The sequence below is a fragment of the Oncorhynchus tshawytscha genome, linkage group LG27 (assembly GCF_018296145.1).
Source record: "Oncorhynchus tshawytscha isolate Ot180627B linkage group LG27, Otsh_v2.0, whole genome shotgun sequence".
Classification (NCBI taxonomy): Eukaryota; Metazoa; Chordata; class Actinopteri; order Salmoniformes; family Salmonidae; genus Oncorhynchus; species Oncorhynchus tshawytscha.
In genome coordinates this window covers 17,402,044-17,417,676 of record NC_056455.1, presented here as the reverse complement: position 1 = coordinate 17,417,676, position 15,633 = coordinate 17,402,044, and the positions used below count along the sequence as shown (strand labels likewise).

At 40.6% G+C, this 15,633-nt stretch overlaps 1 pseudogene; it reads left to right on the top strand.

Annotated features, from left to right (window-relative positions):
• On the top strand, positions 1-6,188 carry LOC112258928 (annotated as a pseudogene).
• The last annotated feature ends 9,445 nt before the right edge of the window (positions 6,189-15,633 follow it).

Sequence of the window (15,633 nt, the reverse complement as noted above, 5' to 3'; positions counted from 1 at the left end):
AGATCACATGATCAAATGTCAGAGCACGGTTTGAAAACATGTCGCTGCACTTTACAGATGAGGAATTTCTGGAGGCATGGAAGGAATTAGATGAACCTCAGTTGGAGGGGGGGTGGGAGTTTTTCACAGAGACAATGGGTGTCAAAATTTACCGGCTGTATGACAAGGTACATTTAAGTTACTGTTTTGAGACAGGAATAGAAAGTGAAAACTGCTGTGTTAGCTTATCGGCGGTTAGCGTCGTTAGCTGGCGAAGCAATAGTTTATTCATTGTGATTATGCCGATTGGCGTGATTGAATGACGCACTGGCATCGTTCTGTTGGATGTGCTCGCACGTAGACTATTTTCAAGTCTCATACGTTGTATTATTTTTCACGTCGAAAAGGACATTTACATGAAATGTAAGCAGATTTTGTGAGTAGCCTACGTTAGACTCGAGGAACAGGCCCGCTGTCAAAATGCGGAAGTCGCTATTCGTTATCATCAACTAACGTGTTTTAAACGTCATATTGATGATTGAGTAGGCTAGGGGAGAGTGGGGTAAGTTGAGCCATTCAGAATTAATGTAAACATTAGTTTTGAATGCATAATGTAGCTTGTCCAAAAAAAGTGGCCTTTTGGCACAACTTACCTCCGCAATTCAACACAATTACGATCGTTTTTTTTGTATTTCAGTAATTTAAGCATATTTTAACAAGGCTTAACACCTAAAAAACACTTTACCTATTTTTTTCCCAACATAGGCCAGGCCCTGTTACCTCATATCCCAGCGATAATGCCTTGCATTATGCCTGGAAAGAAAACACTTTAATTTTCTCAACTTACCCCAAGGCAAACATTTTGACTATATTTGCCCACACAGGTACAAGGATTCATTTTTATGCTAGGTTTAAAAGAAAAATACAAATCAAATCATCAAATGTTATTTGTCACGTGCCGAATACAACAGGTGTAGGTAGACCTTAGGGTGAAATGCTTACCTACAAGCCCTTAACCAACAATGCAGTTTTAAGAAAAAAAACAAGTCTTAAGAAAGTATTTACTAAATAAACTGAAGTAAACAATAAAGAAATACTAATTAAGAAAATAACAAATAATTAATGAGCGATAATCACAGTAACGAGGCTGTACACAGGGGGTACCGGTACAAAGTCAACGTGCAGGGGCACAGGGTAATTGAGGTAATATGTACATGTAGATAGAGGTAAAGTGACTGTACATAGATAATAAACAGAGAGTAGCAGCAGTGTAAAAATGTGGGGGCGGTGAGGGGGTCAGTGCAAATAGTCTGGGTAGCCATTTGGTTAGCTGTTCAGGAGTCTTGGGGGTAGAAGCTGTTAAGAAGCCCTTTGGACCTAGACTTTTTGACCGCTTGCTGTGCGGTAGCAGAGAGACAGTCTATTAATAGTGTGCCTGGAGTCTTTGGCAATTTTGAGTGCCTTCCTCTGATACCGCCTGGCCTTCCTCTGATACCGCCAGGCGGTATAGAGGTCCTGGATGTCAGGAAGCTTGGCCTCAGTGAAGCACTGGGCCGTATGCACTACCCTCTGTAGTGCCTTGCACTCGGAGTTTGAGCAGTTGCCAGGCGGTGATGCAACCAGCTCTCAATGGTGCAGCTGTAGAACTTTTTGAGGATCTGAGGACCCATGCCTTATCTTTTCAGTCTTCTGAGGGGGAGTAGGTGTTGTCATGCCCGCTTCACAACTGTCTTGGTGTGTTTAGACCATGACAGTTCGTTGATGATGTGGACACCAAGGAACTTGAAGCTCTCAACCTGCTCTAATAAAGCCCCGTCGATAAGAATGGGGGCGTGCTCGGCCCTCCTTTTCCTGTAGTCCACAATCATCTCCTTTGTCTTGATCACGTTGAGGGAGAGGTTGTTATCCTGTCATCACACTGCCAGGTCTCTGACCTCCTCCCTATAGACTGTCTCATCATTGTCGGTGATCAGGCCTACCATTCTTGTGTCGTCAGCAAACTTAATGATGGTGTTGTAGGCTAGAGATAGTGGGATGAATGGCACCCTCAGAAATATGCCAAATATTGCATTTTGTGCTGCGTCTGTTGGGTATGGTGTGCCAAAATGTAGTCTATAACTTTACGCATGCTCAGACAGTACCTTTTCACAGAATGCATGTTTGTTTTTTATTAAACCCCCTGCCTAACTCTATCCCCAGCTCAAGTTTCTGGAGAAATAATATCCTGTGCAAATCCAGCACATTTCTAAGGGTTGCATGTTTCTCCAACTGGCAATAATCAGAGCCCTGGGGTATGGGATTAGTTACATTGTAGGTGTGGTATATATTTGGAAGAGAGAACTTCTTTCATATGCTGTTCACAGGAAACTGGACTTTATGAGTACAAAGTCTTTGGAGTGCTTGCCACCTGCACTCCAGAACTGTGTGCTGATGTCTACATGGACTTGCCCTATCGGAAACAATGGGATGGATATGTCAAAGGTAAAGAGTTACGCAAACTCTCCCTAGATCGACTTTCTTCCCATTCAAACCTCTTGTCGCACTCAACCCCTAATAAGGGCCATTTATAAGACTCATAACACATTCATAAGCAACTCAATTCTGTCAGTTTGGTTGAGTATTGATGACATGGTATTGCATATTAATGCTTGTTTTATATGGTGCTTACTTATGCATGTGTTATTGTTCATATGTATAGCCCCTTTAACTCTTACTTAATTATCTAAAATATGACCTCCACAAAATAGTTGAAACCATCACCTTTCCATTGTCCTTTTCCATTCACTCCTGTTTTCTATCCCAATCAAACCAATCATAACCAAGAATCCCTTTTATCTCAGTTTTCATGAGGATCACAACAAGAGCACAGGGCCCGTTTGGCAGTTAATAACTTTTCTCATCTTTTGTTCTCTCTTGCCTCCCCAAAGTATCCAACAGGTAACATGTCTGTCCACCTGAATTTAGCCATAGACTGTAGCTATTGATGTTGTAGTTGGGTACTTAGCACTCTGGTATAGCCATGAGCTAATGTTGTTGTTGTCCTTTGTGTATTAATGTACTTAATCAAATGTTTAAATAAGCCTAGACTGTGAACAAACAAGGGAACTTGAAGATGTTCTTTCAAGGGCTTGTATCGTGAAAATGTCGTTTTTTGTTTTGTCGACCCACTGAGAAATTACCAACAGGTTCCATCTTAACAAGGTAGGCCTAAATCATTGGCCATAACTTGTTTTGGGATTTCCAAATACTGTACTGTTGTCCTTTTTCAAGAAGAGACAACAGGGTTATGGATATCCTGGAAATGATAACTAACTGAAGTAACACATTTGCCTCTCCCAGAGACTTGTTGCGTGAGAGAGTGGAGTGGGCTTTTTATTGGAAACACATCCTTGGCTTCAGCTCCTGACTGCCGTCAAGCTTTCTGTTGTTGAATAAAATTGCCATTTCAATAGATTGGATAGATGCTGTATTCTGAAAGTGTTGTTGGTGTCTTTGCTTGCACATGTGATTGTATCTTGATGTGCGCTGTACACTTAGAAAAAAGGGTTCCAAAAGGGTTCTGCGGTTGTCCCCATATGAGAACCCTTTTTGGTAGAACTTTTTGGGGTTCCATGTAGAACCCTCTATGGAAGGGGTTCTACATGGAACCCAAAAGCGTTCTACCTAGTATCAAAGGGGGTTGTTCAAAGAACCTCTTTTAGTTCTATATAATACCTATACCCCTTTAATACCTATAACCCTTTTTTCCCCCTAAGTGCAGCCAGTGTTCTAGAAGATGGATGATTTAATCATGTAATGAATAGTATGACATTATAGTATAATACCTATAGTATAATAGATGACAGATGTTTCATGATGTAAGCACTGCTTTATTTTGTGTGTGCCCTTTTTGTTTTTTGCAGAGCTGCATGAGAAGGACTATGATGGTCATTCAGCAATCTACTGGGAGGTGAAATACCCATTTCCTCTGTCAAACAGAGACGTATCCTTAATGAGGTAAAATGTCCAAATAAATAATACCTGTAGATATCAGGTCATCATGTTTCTCAGTAAAATAAAAATAGGCCTGTGATTTTTTTAAACTTAAAAAAAAAAACTAAATACATACTCCATATACAATATCACATAATCCTGTTCTATGTATTCACCCACCCACAATGTCTCAATCTTGCTTTCCTCTCTCTCCTCCTTTTCACATTTACATTGGGTCCGACATGGTGAAGTCACAACAAGTATGGTTTATAGTATTAAGAGTAACGTGAGAAATTTATTGTTCTTTAGGTGACAACACGGGACAGTATATTTTCTCAAGGAGTAACTGATCCAGTCACAGGGTGTGGACCACATTAGACCATATTATCTCTACCAGGCTTCTTTAACAGTGTAAACCTCAGTACGTGTACGTCAGGGAGCGGAGGGACCTTGACATGGACAGCAGGAAGATCTGGGTGGTCCTGGCGTGGGGTGCAGAGTGCAGAGTGGGGTGCAGCGAGTGAATGACTACAAGCAGACTGTGGCCATGGAGAGTGATGGTGCCTGTGGCACTAAAGGTACTGCTCACTCTAGAGTACACCAGATCCAATCAGAACTCATCCCTGTAGTACCAATTTAAATGTCTATAGGGGAAACTGTTCAGTTTTGAACTTGAATCTGTTGTGGATCTGTCTGTGAAGTCACTTGCTTTTTATTGACAGACATTTACATTTGCATTATTTTCTTTCAGTCTTCATGAATTACTTTGATAACCCTGGTGGTAATATTCCCACCTGGCTTGTGAACTTGGCAGCCAAGGTGAGTTCAGACCTGAGTGCTATCTAAAAACCTAATAGGGTTCTTTGGCTGTTTCCATAGCAGAACCCTTTTTGATTCCCGGTAGAACCCTTTTGGTTCCAGGTAGAACCCTGTACACAGAGGGTTCTACATGGAACCAAAATGTGTCCTATCTGGAACCAGAAATGGTTCTTCTATGGGGACAGCCAAAGAACCCCTTTGGAACCCGTTTTTCTAAGAGTGTAGCAGCTCATCTTTTTCTGTTGGTGGGATGGCTGACATATTCATAGTAGAGTAATAATAAAGGAGTACTATAGAATTAAGAAAACGGTTTGTTTACTCATTTATATGTACTTGCCAGTTATGAATGCCACAAAGCATGCCCTGTTATCTCAATTGGAAGGCTTTATTCACGCTGTTAATCTCAAGCAGATGTTTTGTGTTAGGATGCCAATGGTTGCCCCATTTGGGTGTGTCTACTCTGCTAGTCTATCCATGAAGTTCATTGACAAAGGCAGCTATTCCCCGTGTTTCAACAGAGCGGAGTGCCTGCCTTCCTGCCTTCCTTACAGCAATTATTCAAACTACTGCCAGAAGAACAAGAAATGAACGCCCTTTGTGGGAAGTCACATCAAAGCCACAAGGATTGTATTTTTCAACCCATCGTTCAATAAAGTCTACACTTACGGTGTCTGAGGGCCATTGTGGGTGTTTTGGGTATGGTTGGAGACTTATTACGAAGTCAATAGGTGAAAGTGGTGTTGATGTAATCTGCAGCTGGATGTGGTACTGACTGGGGCATGTACTGTATTTTAGTTATTAGTTGTATAAAAAAAATCTATATTTCAATTGAAGTTATCTGGTACTGAATTCCTACTCCTATGTAAATGTTGCATTTTGGGCATGCCCACAGTAAGGGCTTGGATGAGATCTATAGTGATCTACCCCCTGTTTTAATGAGTACTGTTTCTACAATGGCTTTCCTTTTATTTTCCTGTTTGTTATGGTCAAATGTATGTTGTTTTTTAAATCCTACATTTTTTCATGTATGAATGTTCAGTCAATGAATGATATGCATTTTTGCACTTGTGATTAAGCACTGAAATCAAATCAACTTCCAAACCTTAATGTCTATAGGAAGAAATGCAGTGCTGTAATTATATGTATTTCCCTAATGGACATTTTGAATGTACATTAAAAAATATATATATTTTGTCCTATCATTAAAAGTTGCCTGCACTGATTTGTTGTGATACTTGAAATTGACAAAAACACGATAATGAAATAGTTTAAGTTAATTATTCATATGTTGAATCTCTGAGAGCTAGGCCTATACCTCTTTATCCTTGTGTGGTTGCAATTAGGGGTCCAGTTCTGTGGAGGTGATACAGTGTGTATTACTATCTAATACATATCAATAAAATGACGGCTGATATGAAGCACTGCATCATGCATTATTTGACTGAAACCTGTAGACGCTTTTCAAAACAGGACTATCACCTTAATCGAACAATATTTAAAAAAGTGTATTTTCCACCTTTTGGCGTTGACCAATGAAATTAACTGTTCCTGTGGTTCGCGCTCCCCCAAGCGGTAAAAATGATATGTTCACGCCGCGCGGCCCTGATCTTGCGTGATGAAGTTGATATACTTTACTTGACCTTTCAAATTTGATTCATTGTATCTGTTAATTTAATTCTCTCACCGGAAGTCCTGATGTGTTTTGTAAATACTAGTTATATTGAAGATAAATTGCCTGGGTATTTCTTGATATCTGAAAAAGGTAGAGCCTACCCTACGTTTAGCAGTCTATGCCTACTTTGCAAGTGTTATCTTAAATTCGTCGACAGCATAGAATCCGCGAGGCCGGAAAAAACGAACCTCATGAACCGTGATGGTGATGAGTATGGTGAGTCCTATAGAATTTGTCTGGCTACATAGGTGGTATAGGAGTTTAGTTGTAAGTAAGCGAGCGATGTTATTCTCATAGGCCTACTGTAGGTTGTGAGAAAGTGGACTAGTAACCGAAAGGCTGCAAGATCGAATCCCCGAGCTAACGAGGTAAAATCTGTCGTTCTGCCCCTTAACAAGGCAGTTTACCCACTGTTCCTAGGCCGTCATTGAAAATAAGAATTTGTTCTTAACTGACTTGCCTAGTTAGATAAAGGTTAAAAAAAATAACTAAAGGGCCCAAAATACTGAAGGTTTTGGCTTCTAAGGCAGAGCGCCTGTAACTTTGACAAGGCGTCAATAATTAATCACACAGCAGAGTTATAGATAACCATAGAACAAAATGTAACCCCAGTCTAAAATGAAATGTGCAACATGAACTGTAAACACGTTGTGTAACCACGACCAACCCCAACGTAATGGATTTGTAATTATTGGTCATGACTAGACATTACCTTCTCACAACGTTGTGGCTACATAATCTGAAGGTAATACCATTTGGTCATTTTCCTACCTCCTCAACATGTCACAGCAACATGATTTCATTACATTACATATTGGTCTTGATTAGACCCACACAAAGAATGTCATTCTGTGATCACAGCCTATATGAGCTGTGGAGCATGCATCCTCAAATGTCTTTTGAATGAACTACACATTTATAGATGTTTGAGCCCATTTATTGTTCAGATTGGATTTTAAATCTCCATGTAGTTTTTTTTAATGCACCCACACATATGGAAAGACTGATTCAACTGTTATAGCAGCAAAGGGGGGACCAAATCCTTATTAATGCCCATTAATAAGGGACAATTTTCCTCAAACAAATTGGGCATACACTGGATGAAATAGCATGGTCAAATAAATATATATATACATTTGATGTATTTAATATAAAATAATGATATACACTATATATACAAAAGTATGTGGACACCCCTTCAAATGAGTGGATTTGGCAATTTCAGCCACACCCGTTGCTGACAGGTGTATAAAATCGAGCACACCGCCATGTAATCTCCATAGACAAACATTGGCAGTAGAATGGCCTTACTGAAGAGCTCAGTGACTTTCAACCTGACACAGTCATAGGATGCCACCTTTCCAAGAAGTGTTCGTCAAATTTCTGCCCTGCTAGAGCTGCCCCGGTCAACTGTAAGTGCTGTTATTGTGAAGTGGAAACATCTAGGAGCAACAACGTCTCAGTCGCAAAGTGGTAGGCCACACAAGCTCACAGAACAGGACCACAGAGTGCTGAAATGCATAGTGGGTAAAAATCATCTGTCCTCGGTTGCAACACTCACTACCCAGTTCCAAACTGCCTCTAGAAGCAACGTCAGCACAATAACTGTTTGTCAGGAGCTTCATGAAATGGGTTTCCATGGCTGAGCAGCCGCACACAAGCCTAAGATTACCATGCGCAATGCCAAGCGTTGGCTGGAGTGGTGTGAAGCTCACCGCAATTGGACTCTGGATCAGTGGAAACACGTTCTCTGGAGTGATGAATCACACTTCACCATATGGCAATCTGATGGACGAATCTGTGTTTGGCGGATGCCAGGAGAACGCTACCTGCCCCAATGCATAGTGTCAACTGTAAAGTTTAGTGGAGGAGGAATAATGGTCTGGGGCTGTTTTTCATGGTTCGGGCTAGGCCCCTTAGTTCCAGTGAAGGGAAATATTAACTCTACAGCATACAATTACATTCTAGACGATTCTGTGCAATCAACTTTGTGGCAACAGTTTGGGGAAGGTGCTTTCCTGTTTCAGCATGACAATGGCCCCTGTGCACAAAGTGAGGTCCATACAGAAATGGTTTGTCGAGATCGGTATGGAAGAACTTGACTGGCCTGCACAGAGCCCTGACCTCGACCCCACCGAACACCTTTGGGATGAATTGGAATGCCGACTATGAGCCAGGCCTAATCGCCCAACATCAGTGCTCGACCTCAAAAATGCTCTTGTGGCTGAATGGAAGCAAGTCCCTGCAGCAATGTTCCAACATCTAGTGGAAAGCCTTCCCAGAAAAGTGGAGGCTGTTATAGCAGCAAAGGGGGGACCAAATCCTTATTAATGCCCATGATTTTGAAATGAGATGTTTGTTCACATACTTCTGGTCATGTAGTGTATCACGTTTGCAAGGCATATGAACAAACAGGTTATAGAATAAACAACGCAATTATCACAACACATACTGTAGTTTTTTTTTCTGGCTTGGCTTCCCCAGTGATTTTACCCACACCGCTATTGGTCACTATACTCCTGTTTATTGCCAGTCCACTGGTGGAGAGTGAGACCAGAGAGTGTTCCCCTCCCATCCTCACTGTGTCCCTCTCTCTGACGTTTCACTTCTGCTGACCTGTCAGCGAACTGGGCATTGTTCTAGATGTTTCCTGAGTGAAAATGGTGCTGGCTTCCTATGAGATCACCACCTCACTCGTGTCATTGCTCTAGGCCTAGGATATCTTGTGTGAAAGCCCTCCCATCAACCCCAAAGAGAAGAGCTTTGTCTTTGCCATTACATTTCCAAGCACTGTCCAGGTAACTTTCTAGTCATCGGCATATAGCCAGTTATTAAAATATGTTTTGTTGTCTCTTTGTCAGGCATTCAGCCACGCGTATGTACAGTAGGCTACAGTGCACACAACATGCCATCTATAGCCTTTCATATGGATTATTCCACCTAGTGGTCTGTGGAGGCTATTTGCTATTAAGGAGTTAGAGAAAAGTGCAATCATGGTATCACTACCCACTGGGCACACACTGGTTGAATCAACGTTGTTTCCACGTCATTTCAATTAAATTAGATTGAGCCAACATGGAATAGATGTTGAATTGATGTCTATGCCCAGTGGGTATTGTTTAATCATCAATGGAAAGTGAAGTAGGGCCTAGGGCTCACTGATTTCACTGTGCTGGAGATTGACCATTTACTTTCTTCTTCTCTTCCACCTAGTGGTCTGTGGAGTGAATAGTAGAACATTGAATGAACATAATCTGCAGTGAAGGTCCGGTCTCAATTTTGTCTCATGACTTCTTTCAGCCCTGAGACTATCAGGAAGTACAAGGAACACATTTGTGTATCCAATTAATATCTCAATTTGATTCATGAATACTTTACAGTTTTAATTACATTACTGAATTCAAATTCCATCTATGGGCCACAAAGCATAGGCTTGCATTAGTTATTTTAATAGAGTAATCAAAGGCACACTTCCGTTCTGGCAATGTAAGTGACGAGTCGAGAATTGTCATAGCAGAGAGAGCTGAATCCGTTTACGAGATAGTAGTAGGTCGATGACGTTGGAATCTTGGAAGAGTTTTTGTATGATTTTCTATGCATCTGTTCTATTTTGGTGGAACTGAATTATGGGAGTAATGATACAAATCAGAGCCTTACATTTCTATTTTTATGCACCATTTTGTCCACGGGAATTTCTTGAGTGAATAATATTCAGTTCTCAAAAGGGTTCTTTCCATTGCCAGTCTTTCACAAATGGAAGACAAATATATTTCTTGGCTAGCCATTGTATTTTAGAGGGGGGTTCTTTTGATTGGTAATATACAGGGCTAATTAGCTTTAGAAAGTGATGTACTATTTGTCCTGGACTCCTGCTTCTCCTAAATGTCAGCTCAGATTTCCCAGGTGCCTTGCTGTCTGACAGAGGTAATACAATAATGGCTGTGCTTGGAAATGTATTTTTTCAACCTCCTTTTTGGTGATTTTTAATAGATTACAATTATAGATATCAGTGTGCTCTGGGAATCGGAATCCTTGATCCTGAATAGGCTTTTATATGATTTTATACAGTGTTGTGCAAATCAACTGTAGTTCAACTCAATTATACATGCAGACTCACATGTGGTTCTAGCTGAGCACAGTTGCCTTGCTTTACTTCTATTCAAAAAGGCCCAATCTTAAAGTTATACACTTATTTTCTTAAGCATAGGTAGCCTAGTGGTTAGAGCTTTGGGCCAGTAACCGAAAGATTGCTAGATCAAATCCCTGAGCTGACAAATTAAAAGTCTGTTATTCTGGCCCTGAACAAGTCAGTTAACCTAGACTGTCATTGTAAATAAGAATTTGTTTTTAACTGACTTGCCTAGTAAATTAAAAGCATTTCCTTTACATTATGAATATCAATCAACCCTGTCGCACTGGTTCAGTTCAACAGCATCTTTGAGAACTGCTGGGTACTTGTGCCAATCACATATTTTACTTAATTAATACAGTCCAAACTTACTTCCAGAAGTAAGAGCATTTTGAATAACCAATAGTATAACTAATGTCCAGCAATAGGCTGCATACGCATGTATTTATGATGTTGGAATAACTCAGCCCTGCAAAATGAGAATTTTTAGGAGGGATTGTTTAACTCCATTAGTTTTATGCTTAAAAAAAGATGTATAGCAGTATTGTATTTGCATCTGTCAACAACTGGCATGCAAACTGGCAGAGTTATAGCTTATTCCTCTGTCTATATTGCTTTGTGTGCTCAGTTTGTGCCCCCTTTTATTTTGGAGAAATGTTGAACCGTAGCAAGCCGTATATCAGGATACCAGGCCAGGAATCCAACTGTTTGACAATACTTTTATAATGGCTGTGTTAATGTTCTTATTACCACAGAGGATGGTTTAGTTGAGTTGAGAAAGCTTGCAGTCAAAACACTTGATGTTTGACTCTTTCTGTTTTAAAAACATGCTTGTCTAGGATGGTAAATACTGTATCTCTCTGTATGGTAGCTCATTTGGCGGGAGCCATTCCGGTTCTGGGAGAGTCTAGTCTGTTCCTCAGGGCCAACGTTTAGCCTGCTACTGAGGTAATGAATGGTCTCTTCACAAACATGGAGAGACACAATATTGTCTCAGGGCTCTCCTGCTACGGAACTCGGAAATCACCAGGATGGCAGGCTGCTGCTGGGCACTCAGGGGTATTTATGGATTTTGGATCGTTACAGCTCTGTAAGATAATGTTTGATTTTCATCCATCAATCTTTCTGCAAACAGCTCCTCATTCAACGAGCAGAAAAAAATGTCGGTGTGAAATACGGGTCCTTTTAAACAAAATAAAACAAAAAAGAGAAGCCTTTTCCTGACTTGAGCATACATTTACAGGCTGCAAAAATACACAGAAGAGTTAAAAATAAAATGTATTTTTGTGAACTGGGTCAGACACGTGGCTAATGCCTGTGACTGGATGTTGATTTTTTTTCCCATTCACTTTCTACCTGCTGTTACGGTCCCTAAATTCTCTGGTCATTAGAATGCAGGCTTGTGTCTATGATGATGTTGAGAAAACAGACTATGATACAGGCTATTTTTCAACTTTTCAGAGGAGTAACAATAACTGCAAAACTTTCTGTTGTTCTGCAGGCCGCTGCCAAAAAGAGAGAGGTACACACAGACCGTAATTAACACCCATTGCTGGTCTTATGGTATGGTTACAATGAATGCATTTCTAAGTTTAAATTACTAAGCTATACTGCTTGTCTGCGCAAGTACAGATTCAATCACGTAAGAGTAATGCACAGTGTAAGCCGCATTACACAAAATTGCTAAGGCTTTGGCGCTAGCTTAATGTCAGGTATTTGTTTTCCTTGGTGTGTCTTTGCATTCATTAAAAATAATAGTGTTTTCTGTTGAGCTGCCGTGGACTGGGACTGGCACCTCCTCCATACGTAACCTAGTCTCAGGGCCAACACAGGCCTTGCATTCCAAGGAGGGGCTACTCCTGTTTACCTCTCCCGACTGTCTGACCGCAGACTCAGGGTCCTCTCCTTTCCTTCTGTGGTTTCTGGCAGCCAACTCCAGATTCCTGCATGTCTATCACTGTAATCAGGAGTCCAGACCTGCAGTCAGCCAAGCAGCTTGAAACAAAGCGGCATAAAGTAGGTGAAGCATTTCATTTGGATATGGAGAAGCAGCATCTACATTCTCTCTCAGATTGGTGACCCTCCTCTGAATCTAGACGATGACCATTCTTCCCCAAAGAGCCAAAAGGGGGCATGCAAGCTCTCCTCAGCTCTGGTAGCCTAACTACGGAGGCTATATTGGCTGCTCTCTTCATTAAGGAGTTGTTGAGGACTACCACCACTACTATTGTGAAAATGTCAAGTAATTTTCTCCATTGCTCTTTTCAAAAATGTTTTACCCCAAAAATATAAATTTGGCAAATATCTGATTGCAAACATTTTGAGTGATTACTGATTACCCCCTCTTCTGTTTTATCACTCTTGCTGTTCTTATAAATTCCATTTAATGAAACTCCTCTGGGACCTGATACCTCCTATTATGTCAATACCCCTCCGGTAGAAGAAGAGATGACTGTTTTTGCTTTACTACAGCTGCCTGCAGACCACATAGAGCAGAATAGTACTAGAGCACTGAGGAAGTAGTACTAGAGCACTGAGGAAGTAGTACTAGAGCACTGAGGAAGTAGTACTAGAGCACTGAGGAAGTAGTGCCTGAGCACTGAGGAAGTAGTACTAGAGCACTGAGGAAGTAGTACTAGAGCACTGAGGAAGTAGTACTAGAGCACTGAGGAAGTAGTACTAGAGCACTGAGGATGTAGTACTTGTGCACTGAGGAAGTAGTACTAGAGCACTGAGGAAGTAGTACTAGAGCACTGAGGAAGTAGTACTAGAGCACTGAGGAAGTAGTACTAGAGGACTGAGGAAGTAGTACTAGAGCACTGAGGAAGTAGTACTAGAGCACTGAGGAAGTAGATGACATGAATAAGTGACAGAATGTGCAAACCATCCAGAAAATACAGATTGGAATGATTTGTACAAGTCAAGTGCTTCGCTTGGAGTGCAGTTTTGACATAGGTGATTGTTTGGTTTAAACAATAGTAAATACCTTTTGTGGAAAAAAAGATGAGACCTGAAAAACACTAATGTGAGTGTTTTAAAAATTAATTTCTACATTTCTTTGCTTGATTACCATTTAGAAAAATATAACTATTTATAGTTAAGATAATGATTTATCACTGTAATCAATAGAATGCAGATTTACCACATTGAATAAATTCTGTGGTTAGAATCGGTCTCTGAAGGAGAAATTCTGCAACATGTCGAAACAACATAAATTCTTCACTTCACAAATTCTTCATACTACAACATAATGTCGTGTTTTTTCTCTCTGTGGCATACACTTTCAATAGATGGAGTTTTAAATGGACTTAACGATTTTGGCATGTTGGTATGAGTCGTGAGTAGTGGTTTGCTTAAATGGACCCCATTGGTTTCTGAGGATTGTACTTGACTGTAGTGGCTGACATGATAAAGGAGTCCTATGCATAGGTAATAACACCTTTGAGTAACCATCAGTAAACCCATCTGTGAACTTGAGTGTTATTCTATAAACTTCTTAACAGCAAATTCCCTAATCAAAACCAACTCTGTCTTGGTCAGAGATGGATGGGGCCATTTAGGTACCAATAAACAAAATAAATACCACAAATGAAATGTTTCAGTCTATAGATTTACGCGTTCCCAGAATCAAAGACCAGCAGGCCTCGCACCCTCTGGTTCCACAAACAGTGGTGGTAGCAGACAGACAACCATTCAGACAGTATTACTGTCCTGTTCTGTCTTTACAGCATACTTACAACTAACTGTCCTTAGTCAAATATAGAATTCACCTGAGTTTGTCACTACAGATTACGTTCATATTGTTCAAACCGTATTTGTCTTTCCCCTAAAATGACCAAACCTATGAATGTTAAACCCGTGGCTCCCAATATATAGTTTTGATGTATTGTTTTGATTTCATTGTCTGAAATGAAGAATGCAGTAAAGAGCCTCTCGCCCACCTGGGCTGACCTGGTGTGGCTACAGCAGCAGTAATAACCAGTAGTGACTCTCTCCTCTCTCTTTCCCTGATTAATGCACTTAGATATGATTGAACCCCGCTCTTTGTCTGTCTCCTCTCAGACTCATGCCTGAAAGACTATCTCATTACAGCCCCAGTTAACTGTAGTAATACACACTGTGGCAAGCGCACATCTTGCAGTGTCATTAAAGCCACTGTTCATTATGGCTTTGCCCTTGAATTCACACATACCAGGGAACTGGACGTGTTTAAGGGCTGCAGCCATAGCAACGGAAATTCTGTCTCTCACTTTTCCTGGAAAAATAACGTTCACTTTACCATACTGCACATGAGCATTTTGTTTGGGTTTCATGGTTAGTTTCTGCTATAGACAAATCAAACCTCCTGAATATCATGCTTTCTTTCTTTCTTTTTTCTTCTTTGCATCCAACTTAATCCTCCCACTAAGACCATAGTTTGTAAGCTTGTTTTTCTAATCAGAGATAGGTGTAGATTCTCAGGGTTTCAAGCCTGGCATCTATCTGCTCTGTCGCCATAACATTGTGTTTGTAATTAGTTTAATTCTACAGTTATTAAGCACTCTCACAAATACTGGAAGGAATTTAAGCCCAGAGTGGATTCTCACAGAGCTTGCCATTAAAGCTGTCTGAATAGGTCTGGTGCCATGGTTCTTACTTGGGATGATTCCCCATGTTGCAGTTTGTTTTAGCTCCACATTGCTATGCACCAGTGTCAAAATGAGGATATATACTCACTCACAGATTTAACTGTACAAATATTTTGAGAGCAATATGCTATTCCCTTCAAATACCTCTCTGAATGTGAGACTGAACCAATTTATCTAGAAGTCTCATTTGTTGAAGGGAAAACAAATGTATCATTTTGTGTCCTGAGTGCTTCTCAGAGGTAACCTGAGGTAAGTTGTTATACTGTATATGCCGACTGCTAGATTTTGAAAGCAGTCCATTACATTTTTGGGGGCATATTATGTCAAGTATATCAGTCTTGTGAGTTGTCTGGCTCCTGTGGATAGTTGAATAATCTGCAACACAGATTAGACGGCATATTATTCAATGTCGTCGACATTCAGAGGAATCGGAA